The sequence below is a fragment of the Mobula birostris genome, chromosome 3 (genome assembly GCF_030028105.1).
Source record: "Mobula birostris isolate sMobBir1 chromosome 3, sMobBir1.hap1, whole genome shotgun sequence".
Lineage (NCBI taxonomy): Eukaryota > Metazoa > Chordata > Chondrichthyes > Myliobatiformes > Myliobatidae > Mobula > Mobula birostris.
Window position 1 is genome coordinate 178,552,461 of NC_092372.1, and position 14,386 is coordinate 178,566,846.

Sequence of the window (14,386 nt, forward strand, 5' to 3'; positions counted from 1 at the left end):
TAGATTCAGAGGTCCACAGTCAGTTGGCAGATCCCGATACTGAACTCCAAAGATAGAGTTCGGGTCAGTAGGCTAAAGGATGAAGACCTGCAATCCCCAAGGACAAGGACTGCAGTTGGCAAGCCACGGTACAAGGGCCGGTGGTCCTCGAGGTCAGCGAGACACAACAGGTCATCAGCAGATATCTTTTCACTGGCTCTCCACTCAGCTCTAAAGCATCTGGACAGCGAAGATGCATACATCAAGATGCTCTTCATTAACTGCAGCTCAGCACTTAACACTATCATCCCCTCAAAACTATTCAATAAGGCCTCAATCCCTCCTTGTGCAATTGGATCTTCGATTTCCTCATTTGCAGACCACAGCCAGTTCAGACTGGCAACATCATTGCCACAATCACCATCAGCACAGGTGCATCACAAGGCATTGTACTTAGCCCCCTGCTTTACTCACTTTATACTTATGACCATGAGGCTAAGTACAGCTCCAAGTACATATTCAAGTTTGCTAATGATACCATTGTTGTTGACTGAATGGCTCATGGCGGTGGGGGGGGGGGGGGTATATTGAAAATCTGGTTGAGTGGTGCCAGAACAATAACCCCTCACCCAATTTCAGGAAAACCACAGAGCTCATTAGGGAATCGGAGATGGAGAGTGTTAGTCACTTAAGATTTCTAACCGTTCTCACATCAGAGAATCTGTCCTGGAGCAAGCATGTAAATGCCATTTCAAGGAAAGCCTGGCAATGCCTCTACCTTCTTAGAAGTTTGCAAAGATTTGGTATTTCACCTAAAACTCTGGCAAACCGATATAGATGCATTGTAGAGTGTCCTGACTGGTTGCATTATGGTCTAGTATGGAAATACCAGTGCCAAAGAGTGGAAAAGCCTACAGAAAGTGGTGTATACAGCCCAGTTCATGCTACCATCAGAAAGGAACCTCAGGCCCAATTCCACCAGTTTCAGGAACAGTTCTTACCCTTCAATCATTAGGCTCCTGAATCAGCATGGACGTCTTCACTCATCACAAAATTGAACTAATCATTGAACACACTTGGACTCACTTTCAAGAACTCTACAACTAATGTTCTGTTTTATTTATTGATTTATGATTCATTTTGGATTTGCACAATTTGTCTTTTTTGTGTGTAGCTTTTTCATTGATTCTATTACACTTCTTTGTTCTATTGTGAATGCCGGCAAGGATATGTATCTTAAGAGTAATACTTGTTGACATACATGTACCTTGATGATAAAATTTACATTGCACAGTGAGTCCCAGGAGGTAGATCAGTCAACAAGTCCTGAGGTCAGATGTCGGTGTGTCCTGGGCCAAGGTTTGAAGGTTGGAGGCCCGAAGGTGGCCAGTCCTGGGGTTGGAGGCATGAGGTCAACAGGACCTAGTGGAGGGTGGGGGAGGAGAATACGAAGGGGGTTGCTTTCCTGTTGGTTTGTCAGTCTTGTGTGTTGCTCTACTGAATATTGTGGACACATAAAGTAGCACCAGAAGTGTGGTAATTCTTGTGGGCAGCCCCCAGCACAGCCACAGATGTGTTGGTTGCTAAAAGAAATGATAACTTTTACTGTGTTTAGATGAACATGTGACTAATAAATCTAATTTAAAAAATGGATGAAGACCAAAGAAGCTATAACTGTGCAGAGCTTTGTCAGCTCCATTCTTCACCACTGCTCAAACCCCTGACCTTGCAGCGTGAAAAGAAAGAACATAAAAATTCTGCTCATGCCAGCTTCTGTCTGGCTGGGCACAGCTCCAATGCCATATTCAAGTTTGCTGTATGCCGAATCAAAGGTGGTAATGAATCAGCATTTAGGAGGCGGATTGAAAATCTGGCTGAGAGGTGTCATCACAACAACCTCTTGCTTGATGTCAGCAAGACCAAGGAGCAGATTATAGACTTCAGGAAGAGGACACCGGAGTCAATGATCCAGTGCTCATTAGAGGATCAGAGGTAGAGAGGGTCAGCAACTTTAAATTCCTCAGTGTTATTATTTCAGGGAACCTGTCCTGGGTCCACCACCCAAGTGCAATTAAGAAGAAAGCACAGCAGTGCCTTTACTTCCTTCAGAAGATTCAGCATGACATCTAGAACTTTGACAACATTTTAGTGCAGAGCATTTTGACTGGCTGCATCATAGCCTGGTATGGAAACACCAATGTCCCTGAAGGAAAAATCCTATGAAAAGTAATGGGTATGGCACAGTCCATCACATAGTCAGAGGGACAGAGGGAGAAAAAGGAGAGACAGCAAGAATGTGTGTATATAAACAAATAACAGATGGGGTACGAGGGGGAGGTGGGGCATTAGCGGAAGTTAGAGAAGTCAATCTCCCAGTGGCCACACATTTTAATTCCACATCCCATTCCCATTCTGATATGTCTATCCACGGCCTCCTCTACTGTAAAGATGAAGCCACACTCAGGTTGGAGGAACAACGCCTTATATTCCGTCTGGGTAGCCTCCAACCTGATGACATGAACATTGACCTCTCTAACTTCCGCTAATGCCCCAGCTCCCCCTCGTACCCCATCCGTTATTTATTTATATACACACATTCTTTCTCTCCCTCCCTCCTTTTCTCCCTCTGACTATACCCCTTGCCCATCCTCTGGGATTTCCCCCCCCCTCCCCCTTTTCCTTCTCCCTGGGCCTCCTGTCCCATAATCCTCTCATATCCCTTTTGCCAATCAACTGTCCAGCTCTTGGCTCCATCCCTCCCCCTCCTGTCTTCTCCTATCACTTTGGATCTCCCCCTCCCCCTCCCACTTTCAAATCTCTTACTAGCTCTTCTTTCAGTTAGTCCTGACCAAGGGTCTTGGCCCGAAACGTCAACTGTACCTCTTCCTAGAGATGCTGCCTGGCCTGCTGTGTTCACCAGCAACCTTGATGTGTGCTGCTTGATAGATTCTTGACTGGTCAGAGCATGAAGGGATACAGGGAGGAGGCAGGAGATGATCAGCCCTGATGAAATGGTGGAGTGACTCGTGGGCAAAATGGCCCAATTATATATTATGGTGTATACTTTGACTGGTTGCATCAATGCCTGGTATGAAGACTTAGATGCACAGGATCAAAAAAAGGCCACATAGGGCATAGACTCAGCCAGTCTATCATGAACACAACCCTTTTCATCAAGGATATCTTCCAGCCAGGAAGCACCCCACAGAGCTGAAGATCTCTCCATACTTGAGTCGCCTCAGCATCGAATAATGGACCTAGTGAGTTCCTCTTCAGTTACCCCAATCCATTTGTCAAGGAAAGACAGGATCAAATGGTCTAGATCGTCAAACAACATCGCCTGGATGCAGTTCGATGATGATCTAGACAGCATCCTGGAAGTTGCCTTAGCAGGTCCACTACACAGAAAGATCGGCTCACTCACAGCCATAGCTAAGGAACGATTTGGCCCAATGGAGCGGAGAAGCCAGCCGGAGTTACCGCGCCAACTGAATAGCAGGGAAACGGAGATTCGTCGCTTGAGAGGCGAATTAAAGGTGCTCAACAAGAGGTTTAAAACCAGCTCACCGCTGAAAAAGAAGATATCAAGGACTTAACCAGCATGCTGCGGGAAAAGCTGTGCAAACTCCGGAGGGCGGTATATCTGCGACAGCAAAGAAGGAAGAGAAAAGGCGAGCGCAGTTTGTGAGAGATCCATTCAGCTTCACCAGGACTCTTCTCGGACAACAAAAATTTAGTATACTATCTAGCTCGAAGCCAGAGGTAGAGGAGTTCCTGCGGGAGCACACAGCGACCCATGGAGGGGTCAGGGACTAGGAACCAATCGGGCTGTGCGTAGACCAGAAAATCCATCAATTGAGCTGAATGTGAAGGAGCCTACATGGCAGGAAATCCAGGACATCATCCGGAAAGCTAAAACATCAGCTGCCCCAGGCCCAAGCGGCATACCTCATAAGGTGTATAAGAAATGCCCAAAACTTCCTTAGAGGCTGTGGAAGGTCATGAGAAAGATCTGGGCCGAAGGTACTATTCCATCAAATTGGAAATTGGCAGAGGGATGCTTTATTCCAAAGGAAGAGGTTTCTTCCACAATTGCCCAGTTTAGGACAATTTCTCTCCTGGATGTGGAATGTAAGATTTTCTTTTCTGTGCTCGCAAGAAGGCTGTCTTCTTACATGACGCAGAACTGCTATATCAACACATCCATTCAGAAAGGCAGTATTCCAGGCTTTTCGGGGTGTCTGGAACATACCTCAATGATTAGCCATTTGATCCACGAGGCCAAGCAGAAAAAAGGTAGCCTAACAGTTGTCTGGTTAGACCTCGCGAACGCCTACGGGTCTATTCCACATGACCTCATCCTAGAAGGACTCGACCACTACTACATCCCAGTGGCTATTCGAGACAAGATCACCAGCTACCTAGAAAGATTCAAACTCAGATTTACATCAGCCCATTTCACAATCAGTTGGCAGGACCTCCAGAAGGGGATTCCAACAGGGTGCACCATCTCCCCCATCCTATTTATTATGGGAATGAACCTCCTATTATCAGCAGAAGATGTAACCTGCGGCCCGATGCTGGAGTCAGGCATTGCTCAGCCAGCTCTACGAGGGCTCATGGACGACATCACTATAACATCTGAATCACATGTCCAAGCAAGATGGGTATTGGAAACCCTGGGTAATGTAGCCACTTGGGCAAGGATGTCCTTCAAGGCCAAGAAGTCCAGGTGCATGGTGATCAGAAAGGGCAAAGTTACTAGCAAGTTTAGCCTCCAAATTCAGGGTGAGGTCACCCCTTCCATCGAAGATAACCCGATAAAATGCTTGGGGAAGTGGTTTAATGTGTCACTGACAGATGGGGCCAATGTCACCAATGCTGTGAAGCAGACAGATGAATGGCTGAAGATTGACAAATCCGGACTTCGCGGTAAATTCAAGACCTGGCTGTACCAATATGGCATTCTGCCCAGGCTTCTCTGGCTCATCACACTTTATGAGTTCCCCATGACTGCCATAGAGGGCATCGAGAGGAAAACCAACAAGCACCTGTGGAGATGGTTGGGAGTTCCCCCAAGCTTCTCTTCAGTGGGCCTCTACATTCATTCTGGGCAACTGCAGCTTCCCGTCACCTGTTGTGGAGAAATTCAAGGTGGCAAAATGCAGAGCCTTATTAAGCTTGAGAGATTCCAATGACGTCTTGGTAAAGCAAGCAGGCATTACAACCAGATCTGGGCGTAAGTGGGCAGCCAACGCAGCTGTGGAGGAGGCAGTGTGTTCTCTGAAGCTGCGAGACATCATTGGCAACCCCTGCGTCAGGTGGCAAGGCCTCGGCTCAGTTCACTTCCAGAAGTGGGGAAACGCAAGCATGGAACAGGTGAGACATGACACAGGCAGAAGTACGGATCCGTGAGGAAGAGAAGCGGATTTCAAAGGCAGTGGAACAAGGGTCCCAGGGTGCCTGGACAAAATGGTATCTGCCTAAGTGCAAGATCTCATGGGCAGAGTTATGGAGACTGAAGCCCTTTCATATTTCCTTCCTCTTGCGATCCGTGTATGACACCCTTCCTTCACCATCACATCTGTGCACATGGGGGATCAGAGAGGACTCGAATTGTAAGCTCTGTGGTCAAAAGGGGACACTGGCTCATATACTGTCTGGGTGTAAAACAGCTCTAACTCAAGGATGGTATAGGTGGCGCCATGATAAGGTGCTTCTGGCTCTTGCTGACACACTAGAGCGGGAGAGATGCAAGAACAGGACGGCTAGCACAGCTTTGAGGAAGGCTATTACCTTCATCAAAGCGGGAGCTAGGCCTTTCGTAACCAAACAACCAAAGCCCAATCTGTTGCTAACGGTCAGGTCCTGGGAGATGAGGGTCGATGTGGGAAGAAGGTTGCAGTTCCCGGATGTGGTGCACACAACGCTACGCCCAGACATTGTACTGTGGTCAACCGAAGACAAGAAAATAATTCTGGTTGAGCTGACTGTGCCGTGGGAGGAAGGATGGGAAGAGGCCCACGAGAGAATGGCCTTGAAGTACCAGCCCTTAGTGCAGGAGTGTAAAGACAAGGGATGGCAGGCATGGTTGTTTCCTGTGGAGATCGGCTGCAGAGGTTTCCCAGCCAAATCAGCATGGCGGTTGTTGTCAGATCCGGGCCTGGACGAAAGGAGCAAAAAACAAGCAGCTCGTAGGATGGGGGAAGAGGCAGAATGAGCCTCTTGTTGGATTTGGAGTAGGCGAGGAGGGGAGCTGGAAGCCAGGAACAGATGGGCAGTGATTTAGCCACCACTGCTGGCCCACCAACTGGAGAGTGTCGTGGTTAAGGGTCTTGGGAACCACCTGACGACATCTGCTTCTGGCTGAAGGCTACGGTTACCTTATAAGGTAACTGGAGAATGCACCCTAACAAGTGTATGTAACAAGTTGACTTTATTAACTTTGCCTCCAACTTTCACCCTGCCCTCAAGTTTACCTGGTCCATTTCCGACACCTCCCTCCCCTTTCTAGATCTTTCTGTCTCTGTCTCTGGAGACAGCTTATCCACTGATGTCTACTATAGGCCTACTGACTCTCACAGCTATCTGGACTATTCCTCTTCTCACCCTGTCTCTTGCAAAAACGCCATCCCCTTCTCGCAATTCCTCCGTCTCCGCCGCATCTGCTCTCAGGATGAGGCTTTTCATTCTAGAACGAGGGAGATGTCTTCCTTTTTTAAAGAAAGGGGCTTCCCTTCCTCCACTATCAACTCTGCTCTTAAACGCATCTCCCCCATTTCACGTACATCTGCTCTCACTCCATCCTCTCGCCACCCCACTAGGAATAGGGTTCCCCTGGTCCTCACCTACCACCCCACCAGCCTCTGGGTCCAACATATTATTCTCCGTAACTTCCGCCACCTCCAACGGGATCCCACCACTAAGCACATCTTTCCCTCCCCCCCCCCCGTATTCCGCAGGGATCACTCCCTACACAACTCCCTTGTCCATTCGTCCCCCCCATCCCTCCCCACTGATCTCCCTCCTGGCACTTATCCGTGAAAGCGGAACAAGTGCTACACATGCCCTTACACTTCCTCCCTTACCACCATTCAGGGCCCCAAACAGTCCTTCCAGGTGAGGCAACACTCCACCTGTGAGTCGACTGGGGTGATATACTGCGTCCGGTGCTCCCGATGTGGCCTTTTATATATAGGCAAAACCCGACGCAGACTGGGAGACCGCTTTGCTGAACATCTACGCTCTGTCCACCAGAGAAAGCAGGATCTCCCAGTGGCCACACATTTTAATTCCACATCCCATTCCCATTCTGACATGTCTATCCATGGCCTCCTCTACTGTAAAGATGAAGCCACACTCAGGTTGGAGGAACAACACCTTATATTCCGTCTGGGTAGCCTCCAACCTGATGGCATGAACATCGACTTCTCTAACTTCCGCTAAGGCCCCACCTCCCCCTCGTACCCCATCTGTTACTCATTTTTATGCACACATTCTTTCTCTCACTCTCCTTTTTCTCCCTCTGAATATACCTCTTGCCCATCCTCTGGGTCCCCCCTCCCCCCCGTCTTTCTTCCCGGACCTCCTGTCCCATGATCCTCTCGTATCCCTTTTTGCCTATCACCTGTCCAGCTCTTGGCTCTATCCCTCCCCCTCCTGTCTTCTCCTATCATTTTGGATCTCCCCCTCCCCCTCCAACTTTCAAATCCCTTACTCACTCTTCCTTCAGTTAGTCCTGACGAAGTGTCTCGGCCTGAAACGTCGACTGCACCTCTTCCTACAGATGCTGCCTGGCCTGCTGCGTTCACCAGAAACTTTGATGTGTGTTGCTTGAATTTCCAGCATCTGCAGAATTCCTGTTGTTTATGTAACAAGTAACAAGTCTTCAAAAGATATTGTCTCAGGAAAACAGCATTCATTGTTAAGGACCCTCTCCATCCAAGACATGCCCTCTTCTCATTATTACCATCAGGGAGGAGGTACAAAGGCCTGACGATTCACTCTCAACATTTTCGGAACAGCTCCCTCCCGTCATCAGATTTCTTAACAGCTCAAAAACAGCTATTCCTTTTTTGCACTATTTATTGTAAATTACAATAAGCTTTTAGTCTTGTTCTGTATTGCTGCCCCAAAACAACAAATATCATGACATTAGTAGAGGAGTCAAATCCAATTTTGAATATACACCAAATCAGTCTTCAGCCTTTACCTTTTCTGCCTCTCACCTCTCAGCTTCTTACATCACACTCCCACCCCCTCACCTGCCAGACTGAATACCCCTCCCCCCAACCTTCTTATTCTGGCTTTGGCTCCCTTCTTTTCCAGTACTGAAGAAGGGTCTCTGTCTGAAACGTTGTCTGTTTATTCCCTTTCATAGAAACTATCTGACTTGCTGAGTTCCTCTAGCATTTTGTGAGTGTTCCAATGTTCCAGAATCTGCAGAATCTCATGTCTCTGGTTTCAACTGTTATTCACCTCTTCCTTCTAAACCTCTTTACTTATCAGAGTCCAGCATTGGTAGCATTTTGTGTTCCACTTATCTCCCTTCAACAACCATCTGCAATCTTTACACTCCCCTCCTCCCACTTCACTCCATCTGTGCCTCCATGGCTTTTTCTCTTCTCTCTCCCTCTCCCTCCTATCATTACATGCCATTTATCACATCCACCCCTGCTCCCCTTCCCTTGCCTGCTACAACCTGCCTGTTTTCTTACACCCCTCCTCAATTCTCCAATCACTTTGAACAGCATATTGGCCACCTCACCCATCACTCTCAGTCCTGATGCAGGGTTTTGATCTGAAATATTGACAATTTTTTTTCTCAGCTGCTTGCCCTGCTGCATTCATCCAGCAGATTGTTTATTGCTCTAAACAGAGAAAGTTGATGACTGCAACATATCCAACATCTCAATAACCATCTACTCAAGTAATTAATGTTCAGCAGACTTGGAACAAAATGCTATTCCTACTGGTAATGGGTGTCAGAGTCCACTTTCCTTGCAAGAAAGAGATACACAGAAGTTCCAATGAAAACTTTTTTGCTATCTTTATCAAAAAAATTATTTCAATATTCTTTAAGCTGGGGTGGGATTCTAACTGTGCACCACAGAAATGTCACCATATAGATAAGAGTGGCTGAGAAAGATAAACAAAAGATCCATTTCTCCAGCATAAACATTTTTAAAGGGTTGAACTCTAAGGTTGTATTTGTCCTATTATAAATTGTAAAAGCAAGTCAATGTGACTGTACTGATAGGAACTTATCTGTACTACACTATGTACACAACTCTGAATGTCTACCGAACAAATTTATGGTGTTTCAGTTACCCTTAGGAGAATTAATGGCAGTATTCCCATCAAAGAAACTAATCCCCACAACATGGATTTTTATTTCTCAAAAAACAAGGCAGCAGAAATTAGCTGCCAAGTTTTGCTAAGGATTTCCAGTATTTTCTGTTTTTTTTTAAAACTAGGTATGCCTCAAGTCAAGTTTTTTTTAATTCCCAGTGTTATCAGATCTACTCAGATTTCTTGATGAAAAGCTGCCTTGATGTCTCAGACACTGAGCACTGGTGACCAATTGCTATGACAGTGAGAAGGATGGATCAAGGCAATTTTCCACAATATTTCATCAATGTACTAAAACAGCTTGACTACAAGTATGGCAAGTTCCACAGCATCATCTTCCGCACTCTTCACGGAGAATCATCATCTTGTCGTGATGGAGAAGCTTGTGAGTTCCTGAGATTGCGAGAGCGATGCCGCCTGGAGTTTAGTCGTCTGGTGCTTAGCTCCTGGTAGGGTACCTATGGCAGTGAGGTTCCAGACAGTGATCTAACCAAGACCTCACAGCGGAACTAGTGCAAGATGATGACACATCACAACAGCAGTGAAAGGTCACCAGTCTTCTTTCATTCTATACGCTGGACCTTGACCCCAAACTGTCGAGGACTGTGTGGTGACTGGCAGCAGCAAAGTCAAACACAGGTGTTCTCCGTTAAGGGAATCGACCCAAGCTGGTGACTTTTCCTCAGAGCACGAAACATGATTTCTGTTTATCGCTCTGTATTCCCTGGATTTTATTAAGTGATGTTCAGCATCTGGATACTTTGTACTGAACCACCTCTCATTTACAAGATGAACTGCGGCAACTTGCTAGGACTTCCTCAATAGCAGCCCACAAACGCAAGGAATTTACCATCCAGAAAAACTTAACCAACAAGTCATGTTCCTATAGCTCAACAGGAGGTTCTCCCCAGCTCGATTGGGAAATACACCCTCATACATTCTTTGCTGCTGGAGTAACCCTAAACTCGCCCCTCAAAATAAAATACTCGTAACATTATCCACTTCACCTGATCCCCTGAGCTACAGAGCACACACGCCGTTTTGCTAGCCTCGCGTCTACAACATCTGGTGAGCGTATCGCGCATCGCGTATCGCGCAGTCATTCTCAAAATGGCTCCAAAATATACTTTATTAACATTACACAACACCTGAATACCAAATTATATCATCCGTAATTAAAATAATCCCTCTGTTCCTCAGTGAAAGCGTACATTCAATTAGAACTGTGACTACAAGGTACACTTATAATAACTGACATGTTCTGAACGAAGTTACATAAAGTTCGCTTTTATTTGTCATATTGAAGTGTTCAAACCACTTACACCACAAACACCAAGTTAAAATCCACAATAATCACATAATATAATGCTAGTGTATATGATAAAAATATAAAATCTTAATATGTGTTATATCCAAAGTCAATTGGTGGAGGCAGATAATCTCTAAAACATAACATTCAATTAACAGTGTTAGGGAGCAAATTTTAATTAGATGACATATGCACTCATCAATTATGTAAAACTACTTCACAGCCAATTCAATATATTTATTAGATTATATGAAACAGGCATTGAACTTAAAAGTTAGATGTGAGATGAGGTATCTATTATAAATAAAACACATCATTTAAAGTAAAATAACAATTTTATAAAAAGATACTACAAAATCTTAAATGTAATTGAGAAATTAAACAGCTGGCAAACATTAGGAAGTATTTTGCACTACTTCTAGCTATTGAAAGTTTCAATAACCGTTCATGGGTCGACTCTTTAGTCAGATATTTAACTTGCATCCAATTAACGACCTAGAAGTTTTGCGAGTTGACGGAAGTTTTGAAAATTTCTAACGTTAAAGTACACTTACCCTTTCACGTGTGCCACCGAATGAGTTTTTAATGACCTCTGAATGGTGGTAATTGGAGGCGTGCACATGGGCTAAGTACGCAGTTAGTGGAAGGGGGGGCTAAGCATCGCCAGCGACCTGGGACCCTCCCTTCTACTGGCTGTCCTGCCAGCTCCTGTTCTGCTTCAACACCTCGTGCTGATTACCACATTATTCTTGTGCTCACATTTCATAATTATCGCAGTTGCAGCCTTATTCTTTTAAGAGCACGGTAAAACCAAGATGTTTTTCTCTTCGTAACTCCGTCCTTCCCATCGCTCCTGCGGATCTCATCACCATCTGCTCACATCAGTTGCAGCTATTCAGCAGATTCGTTATATCTTGCAATGGGGAGACTCTTTTTTATCAACCGTTGGTAATTCTAGTAATAATCTGGTTAATATTTGCTATTTTGAGTCCCTCTCTAAATGTCATCAGAAAATCGTGGTGGTTCACTATTCAAATCGTACCCAAGCAGTGTCGAAACTGCGAATCGCGGTTAGTTTTACCTGAACTACGGAGATCTGCGCGAGAGGCGGGAAAAAGGAAAAGAAAGGGGAAAAAGTGGGAGAGGAGATCGGACTGCGAGGTCTAGCTCGGCGAGGGAGGGAGAGAAAGACTGGCACTTGTGGCATCGGGCGACGGGAAAACAAGAGGAGGAAGTGTGAGTGGATGGCGCGGTGAGTTTGACCGGCTCCGTTGTCTTGGGCTTGGGCCAGTGACGGTTTTCAAATAGCGGGAAGCGGTCTCGCGTTTAAATGACCGGAGTGGCGCCGCTTGCGCATCTCCTCACACTTTCAAGAGGATTTAAAATATAAGTTTATTGGTACACGCTGTTGCCGGGGGGATTCTTTGAACGATCATAGCTCTGGAGGGAGACATTCGGCCCAGTGGGCCACCAACTGTTTAATCTTACTTTCCCGTGACCCTACACATTTATTCTCTCTCCCCCCCCCCCCCCATTTTACTTATTATCTGAAATCACTCGAATCTTCTATTGTTTCCTTTATTGTTGATCACTGTGGTTACACTTATGGACACTTAGAGTGATATGACGCAAACGCAGACAAACGAGACTACCTTGGGCGGCATTGACGAGTTGGGCGGAAGGGCCTGTTTCCGCACGGTATAACTCTGACTTTACACTTAAGCACATAATTTTCCTTGTGCAGCCTCTTATTTGCCAATTACTGATAATCTATGCACCCTGGTCGCTGAATCTTAAAACAATGGAAATGATTTGTCATTATTGAAACCCTTCAAGCACACTTCACAGATCTCCCTTTACATTGTCTATAATAAGGAGAATAATTCCAATCTCTAACTTAAATCCACAAAGTGGCATTAATCTAGATAACACACATCAAAGTTGCTGGTGAACGCAGCAGGCCAGGCAGCATCTCTAGGAAGAGGTGCAGTCGACGTTTCAGGCCGAGACCCTTTGTCAGGACTAACTGAAGGAAGAGTGAGTAAGGGATTTGAAAGGGGGAGGGGGAGGGATAGAGCCAAGAGCTGGACAGGTGATAGGCAAAAGGGGATATGAGAGTATCATGGGACAGGAGGTCGGGGAAGAAAGACCTTTTTTGATAATATGGGCATATGACACCTGTGTCACGAGAACTAAAATAATGTACGTTTCTATCAATTTAGTAAATATTAAGGGTCTATAATGTCCGAATATATGTGGTACATGAAGGTGGCCATTGTGAGAAAGCTGATCCTAACTAATGCTTTATGAAACGTTTCGGGGAAGATCTGTGGTGCAGGCAGCAGAGGCAGTGCTTTCTATTATTTAATCAGAATATATAATTCTCAGGCTTTAAAGCTACAGTTATCTTAGTATGTACAGTCCTTTGGAGAAGGAAATTCTATATTTCTATTGTTGCTTTTGAAAAAGAGTTACTTAATTTTCTTCCTGAATGGTCAAGTCCAAATGTTGAGATTATGGTTTATTTTTGATTCCTTCAGGTCAAGAGTTTGAATCTAGTTTACTGAAATTCTGATTAGGTAGCAGTTGATCAGACTTTGCATTTTCTTCCTTTAGCTTTTATCACAGCCATAAGAATGCCTAATTTATAAACAATATTTGTTTTTAATTAAAAAACTTCAATGTTGATCAATCATTGCAGAACTATTTTGGTTGGTTCTAAATAAACTTCTTTTTGTTACTTGACATCAGGCTGTGTTATTTTGGTCCTCAAGTTATTTCCTGATATTATAGGAATATAAAAAAGTAATTTTTTTACATTAATTGTTAATTGGCCATTAAACCACTTGAAAAATGCAAGTGACAGTTATTGATCCTCCATAGAAACAGCTGCTGACTAAACAAATCAGTGGAAATGGGGATCAAAGGATAAGTAGTCCTAAGATCTGTTCTCCCCCACCCCCTTCTTAAATAGTAGGAATATTAGATTGATTCTTGTGGGAAGGTGTTATTCTATGAGAAGACATTTTTTTGGAGACTGGCCTAAATTTGTTGGGACTTTGAAGAAATTAAACATACAAGATTCTGGCAGTTCTTGTCATCTTGAGTGTTGAAAAGTGCTATTTCCAGACTCAAGAAGGTCAATAAACTCTCTTGTCTATGCTATCCAAAAATAGACTTTTGGGTTGTTCCCTCTTTCCAGCACTTGTTTATGGCTCTTCTAGAGGTTATCCAGGTACTTGTCAAATGTTGTGAAGGTCCCTGTCTCCATTCTGCTTTCAGACAGTGACTTCAAACACCAGCACCTCTTATTTCATTGAATGTGAAACATAGAACAGCACAGGGCAGGAACAGACCCATGATGTACTGAACACAAAGTCAATTTAAATCAAATCTTTTTTGCTAGTACGTGATCTATGTCTCTCCATTTCCTGCATATTAATTTGTCTATCTAACAGCCTCTTAAATGTCACTATCATATCTACTTCCACCACTACCCTGGCAGTCCATTGCAGGTACCCCCTACCACTTTGTGTTAAAAATTTTGTCTGGCACATCTTTAAATTCCCCACCCCCTCCACCCCCATCACCTTAAATGTTTATCCTCTATAGTTGTCATTTCTACCGTGGGAAGAAGGATTATGGCTGTCCACTCTATTTTATGAACTTGTGAGGTCTCTGTTCAGCCAGTTGATGCCAAGAAGGCAACTGAAGTTTGTCCAACTTTGTAGCTTCTCTCTTTATAGC

General features: G+C 44.8%; 2 protein-coding genes across 6 annotated transcripts in view; one reads left to right on the top strand and one right to left on the bottom strand.

Annotated features, from left to right (window-relative positions):
* LOC140195454 (mitochondrial glutathione transporter SLC25A40-like) overlaps positions 1-11,532 on the bottom strand; it is a 49,271-nt gene extending 37,739 nt beyond the window's left edge. Inside the window, exons 1-2 of one of the 2 annotated variants that reach the window (XM_072253767.1) lie at positions 11,194-11,532; positions 7,701-7,838 (exon numbers count right to left, since the gene is read on the bottom strand). The gene's annotated coding sequence lies outside the window, so the exon portion shown is untranslated. The remainder of the gene's footprint in view (positions 1-7,700; positions 7,839-11,193) is intronic. The other variant, XM_072253766.1, reaches the window with a different exon arrangement.
* LOC140195451 (protein DBF4 homolog A-like) overlaps positions 11,302-14,386 on the top strand; it is a 70,706-nt gene continuing 67,621 nt past the window's right edge. The window contains exon 1 of one of the 4 annotated variants that reach the window (XM_072253759.1): positions 11,302-11,587. The gene's annotated coding sequence lies outside the window, so the exon portion shown is untranslated. Of the gene's footprint in view, positions 11,588-11,653; positions 11,892-12,272; positions 12,338-14,386 lie in introns of those variants that run through there. The other 3 variants (XM_072253758.1, XM_072253756.1, XM_072253757.1) reach the window with 3 other exon arrangements.